At 41.8% G+C, this 13713-nt stretch overlaps 1 protein-coding gene across 5 annotated transcripts in view; it reads left to right on the top strand.

The window, feature by feature from the left end:
• Positions 1-13713, top strand: part of GNG12 (G protein subunit gamma 12) — a 123630-nt gene that overhangs the window by 80354 nt on the left and 29563 nt on the right. The window contains exon 1 of one of the 5 annotated variants that reach the window (XM_057554324.1): positions 11872-11894. The exons of the other annotated variants lie outside the window; for them this stretch is intronic. The gene's annotated coding sequence lies outside the window, so the exon portion shown is untranslated. Of the gene's footprint in view, positions 1-11871; positions 11895-13713 lie in introns of those variants that run through there. 5 annotated transcript variants of the gene reach the window in all.

Here is a 13713-nt window from a genome sequence, read left to right as displayed (position 1 = left end):
CATTCTACAAATATTAACTCATTCATTCCTCAATACAACCCGAGAGGACACGTGCAATTATTATTCTCATCTTACAGATGAGGAGAGAGGCACAGAGAAAATGAGTGACTTACCCTCACTTATATAGCTAGTAGGTGGCAGATCAAGTCCTGATAGCCTGTGAATGTAGCCACTACTCCTTGCTGTTGTTTTAAATGGGATCACGTATTCCCTTAGGCGAAATGCTAGGAGGACAGAGTGTGACGCTAGAGAGGCCTAAGTTCAAATCCTGGGTCTACCCATAACTAGGTGTGTGATTTGCTGCAAGTGATTGAACCTCTCCAGGCCTCATTCTTCCATCTGTAACATTGGACTAATGCACACTTTGTAGGGTTGTAGCGAGGAAATGAGACAGCACTTACAGAGCCCCTCACAAAGACACCTGGGTCCTCATGGCAGCTGCCCGTTGAGTAGCGGTTACACATTCGTGATTCTGGAACTGTGCCTTGCCTATCCGTTTCCATAAACCTGGACTAAGATATGTGGTCTCTCTCGGCAGACCACAGATTGGCCCCCCTTCTCAGGAACATTCTTCACATATCTGAAAATCAGTTATTTAGAGAGGTGCCTGCGAGGGTGTGGGACACAGTGAAGAAACACCACGGGTAACCCTGAGAATTTCAGCTCGGACCCTACACTTGTGTACAGCAGCTGGCAGTTGCAAAACCCTGCAACTTAACCCAGACCCATCTTGCTTAGAAGGCATCTAAGGGACCAGCGTTGAAGAGTGAAGGTTTGGAGTCAGTCTCTCTAGGGTCAGATCCCAGCGCTGCGGCTTACTAGCTCCAATCTACTTAGCTTGCCCATGCCTTAGTTTCTCCATACATCAAATGCAGATGGTCAAGGTTCCCCCCATGGGATTAGGGTGAAGAGTAAATGAGGTAGTCCTTGTACAGCACTTAGCACAGTGCCTGCTGCTTAGTAAGAACCCAGTAAATACTGTTCGGATTATTGTTAGTATTATTATCATTCAAGCAAAGCCCTTGGAGGGTCCTCCACCTCCCTCCTTCCCTCCCTCCCTCCCTTCCCCGCCTACACACCTTTCTCTTTCTTTCTCCCGCCCACCACTCACACACACACTAACACACCCCAAGTGGCTTCTGACGTTATTATAGTACTCACCGTTTTCAGTACTCTACTTAAAGATAAATACCATTTTTTTCCATCTTGATATATTTCCAGAAAATTATTTAGCACCTGACTGATGTTCCCATGCTGCTTCGGGACCAATACCTTTGAAGAAAGCTAAATGACTGGCCTGCCTCTTAACTTATTAGCTCCTGTTTCCAAAAACAAAGAATTCAGTTTATTGATAAATAGAAATATAAAAGTATCTTAAGCATCACAGCAACCTTTATTCATTGCTCTTTGAGTTTTCTGAGGTTTAAAAAAAATATGTGTCATACATTTAAATAGGGCTTTGTTTTGGGGCGGGGGGGGGGGGCGGTGACAGGGTCAAAAAGCAAATTCAAACATAGGCAGATGTGAGGAAACCTAAATGTCTTCTTTCCCCAGGGCCTCACCTTGCAAAGTGTCTTTATATCCAAAGGCATTCTGGCCTGTTACCCTCCTTATCTAATCCAGCCATATCTAGGTTTCACTTTCATTCTGTTGCCTTAGGCCTTGTTAGCAGGAAAAAAAAACAAAAAAACAAAACTCTGTCATCTGCTATATAGAAACATTTGTGCCATGGGATTAGGTACAGTTTTATGGTTTGTTAACAAAAACTTGTTGCATTTTGTGTTATTTAGCTGTGTTTTGACATTGTTTTGCCTACCTAGCTGACATGGTCAATAAGAACCTTGCTTCTGCTTCAGGTACTAAGTACAATACATACTAAATCTTGATGCTGCAAATCCAAGATTCAAATTCCTAAAATACTAGGCAGCATTTTGTTTTCACCCAGCTTCCCCCATTCCTTCCCTACTTCAGATCCCAGAAAGTAGCTTCATTGGTAACGCTCTACCCAGAGACGCTATTGTTGGTGAATCCTGTGTGGCTGTGAATTTTGCACTAAGCAATCAGAGACCTTTGTTCTTCCTGATTAATAGACAGCTTATATCTTTATTCTTTTTTTTTTTAATAATTTAGTCTTGCTTGATTTCCCTTTGCTCACTTTTTTTTTTTTAATTTTACTTATTTATTTATTTTTATTTATGGCTGTGTTGGGTCTTCGTTTCCGTGCGAGGGCTTTCTCCAGTTGCGGCAAGTGGGGGCCACTCTTCGTCGCGGTGCGCGGGCCTCTCACTATCGCGGCCTCTCTTGCTGCGGAGCACAGGCTCCAGACACTCAGGCTCAGCAATCGTGGCTCACGGGCCCAGCCGCTCCGCAGCATGCGGGATCTTCCCAGACCAGGGCTCGAACCCGCGTCCCCTGCATTGGCAGGCAGATTCTCACCCACTGCGCCACCAGGGAAGCCCTATCTTTACTCTTTTAATGAATATAAAACACCAGTATCTTGCATACCACCATCAAGAGTATTTATCATACCTGTATATCATCTGACGTCCTGTGTTTAATGTTTTTCTTTCAATCTATTTTTAAACTAACTCACTTTTTAGTCTTTTCTCAAACGATATCAATAATACCACTGGTCTGATGTATAATTATCTTTATTTTTTTCTAACAAACATTAAAATAAATACTAACCATTATTATTAAAATGAAGAATGTATGTCTGCATACTACCAAACATTATTGTAAGTTCCAAAGAGTGGAAAATAGCTCTCTTTGATGTAGAGACTGATCAAATGGTACAATTTGCTAGCAATCTCACTGCAATGACTTTATTTATAATAAAAAATATTTCTTTGTTTTAGGTAGTGTGTGTCACTTTGCACACACTGTTCTGCACTATTTTTCTTCAGTCTTTTTGGACTCTACCTACTATTTAAGGCTCTAAAATGTATTCCTCTTTTGAGATAATAATCATACTTATCTCATAGAGTAATTGGAGGATGAAAGCTCTGAGCACAGTGCCTGGCACAGAGTTAGGGCTATTAGTTCCTCTCTGGTCTGTGTGGGTGTTTTCTTCCCAGCTGAATTTATCAAATCCTAGGGATCAAAGAATTCCTGAATTCTTTGTGAGTATATAGCATACTGATTTGCCTCCAGTAAATACCCAACACATATTTATCAAATGATTAAAAGTTGGGTAGTTGTAGAATAGTCGGGGAAATAAACAGACACTGGGGTCATGAGGATAACACATTTCTTGATGTAGGTTTATTAATGCACACTGTTGTGGATGAGTCTTTTTCTGTGACTACCCTTATTCAAGTCATCTCTGAAAGGATGTTAGAGAATCTGTCTCTGGCTAGTTCCCCCTCATTCACACCACCCTGAAGTGGAGAAGGAGAAAGAACTGAAATTCAGTCTCAGGACTTTGAGGTTTTTGATTCCTAAACTGTCATTGGTCCCATCACCCCTTGAAACATTGGAACAACTTTCCAAAAGGGCGTTTACCCCGTGGTCACAGACTCAGATACTGAAGGGGCCAGCCCGGCGTAGCAGTGAATGAGGCTGGGCTCTACCCCGAATCTGCATCCACATGGGAATGTGCTCTCTCTAAAAAAAGCCAGAAATCTGGATTTTTATGTGAAAACTCCCAATATCTAAATGTTGGCTCTGTTGCTGGTTTTGTTTTTGTTTTGTTTTGTTAAATAATTCTCTGTGGGCCAAATAAAACAGGTCTGCTGCCAGCTCCAGCTCTCCAGCTGCCAGTATGCGACTTTTGACTTAGATTTTGCTTCCTTGATTGATTTGATAGTTTATCTTGTAGACATACAATATTTTTTTTCAGTAATTTATTCTCATGTCAAACAGCTAGTTTAATTATTTTAAACTTTTAAGAATGCTGGAATCAAAGGACGATTTGTAACTTTGGTGGTCAGTTTCTGTGGGGGAGTCCCAGCTCCTCCAAAACAGGAGAATAAGCTACTGACCCTAAAGCCTGGGCTCCAGTCTTTCCCCTCTTTGCAAACAAAGGAAACAGATGCCAGGCAGTTAACAGCACAGGTAACTTGGTGGGAACTTTGGTTAGAATATGGTGAACGCTCTTCCAGGGTCAATGCATTTTTGTAGAGCAATAAGGAACAACTTGGAAGGAAAGTCCATGTTGGCTGCACGTGTCAATGACCTTACACCAGAAGGTAGTGGCCTTGAAGTCCAGGTGTGCAATCAGTCGGAATAACCAGGAACTCTGACTTGTTTATTGTTCCCAAAAGCCAGAGAAGCTTTAAAAAGCAAACAAATAAAAAAAAAATTTAAAGCATAAGAAACGCTTTTTCAGTTCACAGCACTAATCTTTAACTTAAGATGCGATGCATTTCTCTGTCTCCTTTCCTCAGTGTGTATTTTATAAAAATGAACTGAAGTCCAAATTAGATAATAAACTATATGATTAATACAGGACCTTTTTTTCCAAGTTGAAGCAGAAACAAACAGTAGGGAGAAGTATTTGGGGAGGTAGTTCATTTTAATTTTTTTTTTTTTTTTTAAAGAACTAGTGGGTGAAAGTATAAAACAGGCAATTCCCTATTTATTTATCCATATTCATGGAGTACCTGTTAGGTTATGTATGTGGTAGACTTCTGAATGAAGCCATGATTTTTCTTTACTCTAGATCAGAGGTTAACAAATATGTTCTATAAAAGGCCAGATAGTAACTATTTTAGGTTTGGTACATCATCCATTCTCTGTCACAACTACTCAGTTCTACCATTGTAGCACAAAAGCAGCCATGGGTGATACATAAACAAGTGGGCATGCCTATATTCCAATAAAACTTTATTTGCAAAAATTGTCAGCAGGCGGCATTTGGCCCATAGGCTGTAATTTGCAGACCCCTGTTCTAGGTAACTGAGGAAGAAGTATGGGAGGGATAATTTATTTGCTATATTCTTTTTTTTTTTAACTTGGAAAAGTACTTTATTATTTTTAATCATTTTTTTATTGAAGTATAGTTGATTTACAATGTTGTATTAGTTTGGGTGTACAGCAAAGTGATTCAGTTATACATATATCTATATCTATTCTTTTTTAGATTCTTTTCTGTTATAGGTTGTTACAAGGTATTGACTATAGTTCCCTTGTTGTAGGTCCTTCTTGTTTATCTATTTTATATATAATAGTGTATATATGTTAGTCCCAAACTCCTAATATATCTCTCTACCCCTGCTATCCCCTTTGGTAACTGTAAGTTTGTTATGTCTATAAGTGTATTTCTGTTTTGTAAATAAGTTTATTTGTATCAATTTTGTTTTTAGATTCCACATATAAGTGATATCATATGATATTTGTCTTTCTCTGACTTACTTCACTTAATATGATAATCTCTAGGTCCATCATGTTGCTGCAAATGATATTATTTCATTCTTTTTACAGTTTTTTGCATATATATATGTGGTGTGTATATATATATATATATATATATATATATATATATATATATATATACACACACACACACACACACACACACCCCACATCTTCTTAAGCCAGTTGTCTGTCAGTAGACATTTAGGTTGCTTCCATGTCTTGGCTATTGTAAATAGTGCTGCTATAAACATTAGGATGCATGTATCTTTTTGAATTAGAATTTTCTCCTGATATATGCCCAGGAGTGAGATTGCAGGATCATATGATAACTCTATTTTTAGTTTTTTAAGGAAGCTTCATACTGTTCTCCATGGTGGGTGTACCAATTTACATTCCCACCAACAGTGTAGGAGGCTTCCTTTTTCTCCACACTCTCTCCAGCATTTATTATTTGTAGACTTTTTAATGATGGCCATTCTGACTGGTGTGAGGTGATACCTCATTGTAGTTTTGATTTGCATTTCTCTAATAACTAATGATATTGAGCATCTTTTCGTGTGCTGGTTGGCCATCTGTATGTCTTCTTTGGAGAAATGTCTATTTAGGTCTTCTGCCCATTTTTTGATTGGGTTGGTTTTTTTTTTTTTGATATTAAGTTGTATGAGCTGTTTGTGTATTTTGGAAATTAATCCCTTGTTGGTTGCATCATTTGCAAATATTTTCTCCCATTCTGTAGGTTGTCTTTTCATTTTATTTATGGTTTCCTTTGCTGTGCAAAAGGTTTTAAGTTTAATTAGGTCCCATTTGTTTATTTTTGGTTTTATTTCCATTACTCTAGGAGACAGAAACAAAAAAATGTTGCTGCAATTTATGTCAAAGAGTATTCTGCCTGTGTTTTCCTCTAGGAGTTTTATAGTATCAGGTCTTACATTTAGGTCTTTAATCCATTTTGAGTTTATTTTTGTATATGGTGTTAGAGAACGTTCTAATTTCATTCTTTTATGTGTACCTGTCCAGTTTTCCTAGCACCACTTATTAAACATACGGTCTTTTCTCCATTGTATATTCTTGCCTCCTTTGTCGTACGTAGATTAGTTGACCATAAGTGCGTGGGTTTATTTCTGGGCTTTTTATCCTGTTCCATTGATCTATATGTCTGTTTCTGTGCCAGTACCATACTGTTTTGATTACTGTAGCTTAGTAGTATAATCTGAAGTCACAGAGCATGATTCTTCCACCTTCGTTCTTCTTTCTCAAGACTGTTTTGGTTATTCGGGGTCTGTTTATTTGTCTTACAAATTAAAAAATTTTTTTGTTCTAGTTCTGTGAAAAATGCCACTGATACTTTGATAGGGATTGCATTGAATCTGTAGTTTGCCTTGGGTAGTATAGTCATTCTAACATTATTGATTCTTCCAATCCAGTGACATGGTATATCTTTCCATCTGTTTGTGTCATCTTCAGTTTCTTTCATCAGAGTCTTATAGTTTTCAGAGTACAGGTCTTTTGCCTCCTTAGGTAGGTTTATTCCTAGGTATTTTATTCTTTTTGATGCCATAGTAAATGGAATTGTTTCCTTAATTACTGTTTCTGATATTTTGTTGTTAGTATATAGAAATGCAACAGATTTCTGTATATTAATTTTGTATCCAGCAACTTTACCAAATTCATTGATGAGCTCTAGTAGTTTTCTGGTAGTGTCTTTAGGATTTTCTATGTGTAGCATCATTTCATCTGCATACAGTGACAGTTTTACTTCTTCCTTTCCAATTTGGATTCCTTTTATTTATTTTTCTTTTCTGATTGCTATGGTTAGGACTTCCAAAACTATGTTGAATAAAAGTGTCGAAAGTGGGCATCTTTGTCTTGTTCCTGATCTTACAGGAAATGCTTTCAGCTTTTCACCATTGAGTATGATGTGAGCTGTGGGTTTGTCATATATGGCCTTTATTATGTTGAGGTAGGTTCCCTCTATGCCCACTTTCTGGAGAGTTTTTAATCAAAATGGATGTTGAATTTTATCAAAATCTTTTTCTACATCTATTGAGATGATCATATGGTTTTTATTCTTCAGTTTGTTAGTATGGTGTATCACATTGATTGACTTGCAGATATTAAAAAATCCTTGCATCCCTAGAATAAATCCCACTTGATCATGGTATATGACCCTTTCAAAGTATTGTTGAAGTTGGTTTGCAAGTATTTTGTTGAGGATTTTTACATCTATATTCATCAGTGATATTGGCCTGTAATTTTCCTTTTTGTGATACCTTTATCTGGTTTTGGTGTCAGGGTGATGGTGGCCTCATAGAATGAGTTCTGAAGTGTTCCTTCCTCTGCAATTTTTTGGAGTAGTTTCAGAAGGATAGGTGTTAACTCTTTAAATGTTTGGTAGAATTCACCTGTGAAGCCATCTGGTCCTGGACTTTTGTTTGTTGGGAGTTTTTTAAAATTACTAATTCAGTTTCAGTACTGGTAATTGGTATGTTCATATTTTCTATTTCTTATTTGCTATATTCTTAATTATTCTTATTGCTCAAACAATAGCAAGAGTATTCATAGTCCTAGCTAGCAAATAAGTTCATCTTCCCATGTTCTGACCACTGATTTATGTACATAGACAGTTGACCCTTGAACCACATGGGTTTGAACTACACAGGTCCACTTCTACACAGATTTTTTTCAATAGTAAACACTACAGTACCACATGATGCGCAGTTGTGCAGGACAGAGACCTGCTGATCTGAGGTCACCGAAGAGGTGGACCTGCTGGAGGGACAGAGGTCTGTGGGTCTTGCTGCAGCCCAGCTGAGCCGTCTCAGCTTTGCTCAGACTGTGTGCTCCCTACGAGGCCTTCCAGTGTCTCGTTTGGCACGTTCCCTGAGACAGCTGATCCTATGGAGGGCTGCCCTGTGCGGTGAAGAGGGTCCCCACTGGTGTCTCTGTCTGTCTCTTTGAGCTTGATACACATGTTTCATTCCCAAGAGGACCCCCTCAGGGGGCCCTGATTGTGGTTCAGAACCTGCCCAGCTGAGGCCTAGACCCGCTGGCAGGGTCCTCGCTGGGTGCTGCCCAGCCCAAGCACGCAGCAGGGTGGCTGGTCGTATTCCTTTGGGGCACTTCCTGTGACCCCTTCCACCTGCCTGAGGACTGTCACTCAGCCCTAAGGAGAGCTGGCCGTGTGGTCAGAGAATGGGCTATGGAGTAAGGCAAACCCAGAACCTCTTATTAATAAGGGAGAAAGAAGCCATCATGAGCGGGAGCTTGTGGGAAGACAGGACTTGCAGGAGAACCTGCGGATGATTAGACTGGTCCAGCCACAGGGCAGCCAGGAATTCAGAGCTCCGGACCCCATAGTCACCACCAAGTGTATTTCAGGAGTTATTCCTGCTTCTTCAGTAGCTGCTAGAATAATTTCTGTGATCTCCTTCTCACAGAACGCCAGGATCCCGCTAACTGCAGGCCCACCCAGCAGAGTCACTGAACTACCCAGACACACTGCCATTTCCTTGGCTTTCTTATCTCACACATGCAGCCTAAACCCTGGATCAACCCCTGCTTCACCAGTCAGTGCCTGAGACGCTGCAGACAGTTTACATACACTTTCTGAGCACGTTTTGACGTCTATGGAATGGTTGTATTATACACCTTGTCAGGTTAGTGTGAGGATTAGAGATAATGTGAAAACAGAAGCCGGCATATAAGACACAGTTAATGGTACTTAGAGTATTGTATCACCCAGTCCTTCATGCAACATGTACATACCAGGCCTTGTTCTAGGAGCTGGGCAGACAGCATTGAAAAACACAGACCTTCTCCTCATGGAGCTCAGATTCTGGGGGCAAAGGCAGACCAAACACATGTAGACTATAATGTCATGAAGTGACCCCTGTTCAGAAGAAAATTGAAGCAGAATTAAGGGGAACGAAAGTGACAGGTAGAATAGGGTGTTGGATGTTTCAGGCATGGCAATCAAAGAATGTCTTCCTGAGAAGGTGATGTGAGCAGAAACCTAAAAAAAAACAACAAAGAATTCCGTATGCACATATCTAAGGGAGGAGTATTCCAGGCCAGGGGAACAGCAAATGCTAAGGCCCTGAGGTGGGAGCAGTCAGACATATTTATGAAAAAGCAAGTAGACCTTAAGGATTGGGAGAGAAAGGTGGAATAGTGGCCAGGGGCCAGATCTAGGGTCTCCTAAACCATGCTAAGATCCTGGAATTATTCCAGGAAATGATGGAAAACCACCGAATGGTTTGAGCAAAAAGAACAGTGTGATCAGATTACATTTAGAAAGCTTCACTCCAGCTGCTGATTATAAAATAAACTGTAGGGCAGCAAAAAAGAAATAGGAAAGGACAGCGAAAAAGCTGTCTCGGGCATCTAGGAGAGAGACGAGGGTGGCCTGGACCATGCTGGGAGCATGGAGCTGATAAGAAGCCACTGGGCTCAGGATGTGTTTCTGTAGGTAAGGCCAGCAGAGCTTCCTCTGGGATTAACTGCTGGGTATGAGATGAGGAAAGGAGTCGATGCTCCAGGTATTTTGGGTCTGAGCATTTGGATGTTGCCATTTCAGAGACAGCGAATGCTGAGAAAAGATGGATTCTGGCAGGCAGGGAGACCTAAATCTAGAGGTTGCTTTACACATGTTAAGTTTGATATGCATTGTATCGATAGATATCCAAGTGCAGATGTTGAGCAGGCAGGTGGATATTAAAAGCCAGAGGTCCAGGGGGAGGTTGAAGATGGACATAAATAGAAGGAGGACTCGGGATCATGGGAAAGACCTGACAGAGACCAAAGCCGTGTGAGGACAGGGACCGTGTCTGTTTCATTGACCTCTGTATGCACAGCATGAGCATTCAGTATGTGTCTGATGAGTAAATTAATCTGTGGCTGTTAAACTGTTACATGATGAATGTGGTTTCGTGCAAAACAAAAGCACTAACTGAAAATTTGCTTTATTATTCCAAACCAAAAATAGAAACCTGGTGTGTAGTTTCTTAAGAAATACTTGGCATATGATAAAATCAAAGCTTGACACTGAAAGGAACCTTTGAGGCCATTTAATGCAAAAGTTCAAATTTTGTGGAGGAGGGGATGGTAAGGGGAGTAGATGGTTGATTGCCAAGGGTGAGACAGTGTCCGCACACTGACAATAAACTGAATAAATAATGTCTTGACCGTCAATGCACTACTCTTGTTCAAGCATATGAAGATGTTGCAATTAGTAAAATAAGAGAGAACAACATATTCTCGTAACCAATGAGCTCCCAAAGACCGACTGTCTTTGGAGGGGAGAGAATTTAGTGAGTGTTTGTACATTAGAAGGAGTCTTTGTCTTGAAATGGGTGGGAAACTCGGATCTAATCCAAGCCTTTTGTTTTACTGATACAGAAAGGAAGGGGAGTGGGGTTAAGTGATTTGCATAAATGACACAGCTAATTAATGACTGTGCCTAGATGGACTCCTAGGTCTCCTTAACCTGAGCCCAAAACTCCTACCACCACACATGTGCCTGCTCTGACTTTCAGCACCAACTTTCTTCAGACCAGTAATTGAGGTATTGCCTTAGAATGGAACTCATTTATTTTTGGCCATGGAATTATTTTAGTGATCTATTTTGCAGGCAATTTAATATGAGAATTATAATTAGACTTTGTTTTAGCTAATTTCAAAATCCATTTACAATTCCCTAAGCACGTTCCTTTTGGCAATGCAAAAGAATAAGTAGTCCAAGAAGGGTCGCTGAAAGTAAAATGTTTAATTTGCAGTAGATAATTTACCAAGTGAGTAATTCTCGTGTCGAAAAATTAAAACTTGATTTGAGCTGCAAACATCATTTTAAGGAAGCTGAGAAGCCCATGTAGGCCTTCAGGAGGGGACACATCTGAATATCCACAACTCTCGGTTCAAATCCTGGCTCCACAACTCAATTACCTGTACAGACCGTGTTGGCCAAGCTAACTCACTCCTCCAAGCCTCAGTTTACACATCTGCAAAATGGGGAGGGAGACACTTCCCTTTCTAATGAGGACATTAGAAAGCACACCCATCTGATGCCTGCACGGACGAGGCCCTGGGGAAAGAGAGGAATCCCTCGCATCTTACATGTGGGGAAACTGAGGCCTGTTAGAAGTAACCCAAAGAAACCATTGTGAGTTGAGCCCGCAATCCAATCCCCTAGCTTTTAACTACCCTCCAGCTCAGTCACCGTCTCCTGATGTTCCTGGCTCCTGACTTCCTCAGGCTGCGTTTGCCAGGAAATTGCCCAGCCATACTTCCTGGACAGCTTCCCTGGCGGAGGAGTGCCCGTTGGGGGCGCAGGCCCCCGGGGCTGGCATCACAGTCTGAGCCTGTGGGCTGCTCCAGCGGGTTCCGCTGAGAGGCTGCCCCGGTCGCTGCATTACTCACACGTCCCTGCCACCCCGCGCAGCTGGCCCCGGCCTGAGCACAGGCTCGTTTACATTGTGGCACAACAGGAAGCAGGGCCGGTGTTCGGAGCCGCGTTGGCCCACGGAGAGCAGTAGCTCCAGGTGCTCTGGGTCCTGCAGCTGTGGCTGTGTCCCTCCCCTCACGTTTGCCCCGGGGCGGGCGGGGGGGGCGGGTAGCAGTCTTCTGCAGCAGCTTGGTGGGGCTTTAGTGGGGGACGGTTGAGTGTTTTAGGGGGTGAGAGGTTGGTTTGCTTTTTGTCCGCTATCACATGCTTGGCAGGCGTGACCAGAAGGCAGGGAGGGAGGGGGTACCTTTTGTGGAGTCAGGGTTCCTGCATAGTTCTCCCACAGCGGCTGCAAGTGAAATGGCAGAGGCGTGAGTCACCCTGTGAGACGGGAACAGGAAGACATCCTGTTGATGCCAAGGCGTTTTCAGTTCAGTTATGAGAATTTACACCCTGCCCCCCCCCAAAAAAGACAAAAAATCCGCATTCGGCATGCGTCTCCCCGAGCACAGTGGTCCGGCACTGGCTGTGTTCCCTGTGAAGGACGGCCCGGGGCCCAGCTTGGTTTAGTGCTCAGGAAATTGGCCGTGTCCTTGGTCTGCTGTGTCTGTGACGGTATCAGAGAACCCTCTTTGCCAGAGAAACTTTCTGTCTGAGGTTTTGTTTGTTTGGTTTTTGATTCTTGTTTTGTTTTTATTCAAATATTTTCCCTTGTTTCTCTTCTCGGGACGGTAACGCACTGTATGGTGTCTTAGGGTTTTCTTTTGTGTAAACATTTTTCATGTTTTTCTGACAGGAACTGTTGCTTATGAAGATCAACTGAGAATTTATAATATTTGAGGGATTCTCTGCTCCTCTTAATGGAATTCTCATAATCCCTTTGTTCTTAAATTATCATTATAATAATGTATGGAATGCTTAGAGCCAGGCACCCTTTTAAAAACTTCACATATACATTTAATCCTCACAACAGCTCCATGAGGTAGAGGGACTACTGTTATTCCCAGTGTGCAGATGAGGCGACTGAGGCTTGGGTTAAGCAATTTCCAAAGTCACAAAGTTAGTTGAATGGCAAGTGCCAGCCCTTAAGCCCCGTTTCTAATCACTCTCTTTGCCAGCATTTACTCAAAGTATGGTCAGCAGAGCACTGACCTCATGAGATGTTCCTAGAAAAATGTAACTGTGTTCAAATAATTGGGGGAAAGGCTGCAAACCATGTGCCTCTTGCAGATCATAAACGTATCTTAGTGTGGGAAGACCCTGTGTAGTCCTGTGTGAAAGAAGCCTACTTATCTTTGTTTGAGCTAGGACTCTCCAAAATAGATGTGATATGGACCCTTATTTCCATGTATACCTATTAAGTTGTAATGTGTTTTGAGAAACACCACGCTAGTATACGAAAGCGTATAGCCAGGTGATTGAGAGCTTTGGAGCCAAAGTACCTGGGTTCGAATACTGTATCTGCTACTTCCTCTGCCTCACTTTTCCCATCTGTACAATGGGGAAATATAATAGCACTCTCTCACAGGGTGATGGTGAGGACTAAATTAGTGCATCTAGAAGACCTAGGAGAGTGTTGTACACATAGAGAAGTACTCGATGTTCCAAATGTAGCAGGATGTATCAAAACATTTGCTACTACCTGTGGGGTCTGGCCGAAGCCAAAATGCTATTTCATGGTGCTTAGAAAACACATGAGACAGGAAGCATTGCCCTCCCTCTTTCCCTTGGTGCTCTCTCTAGCTGCCCTGGATTCTCTCTGCCTCTCACCATCTGGTTGGTCCAGATAGCAGCTCAGAGCTAGGCTTAGGTCTCTGCCCTTGAGTCAGGATTAGCATGCACTCTTGCTGGGACAGGGGACAGCTATCGTCATTAGCCACATGCCTGTGGGTGGACCCAGGAGAATCTGCAGAGAG

This window comes from Balaenoptera acutorostrata, chromosome 1 (genome assembly GCF_949987535.1).
Source record: "Balaenoptera acutorostrata chromosome 1, mBalAcu1.1, whole genome shotgun sequence".
Classification (NCBI taxonomy): Eukaryota; Metazoa; Chordata; class Mammalia; order Artiodactyla; family Balaenopteridae; genus Balaenoptera; species Balaenoptera acutorostrata.
This window is presented reverse-complemented; position numbering and strand designations above follow the sequence as displayed.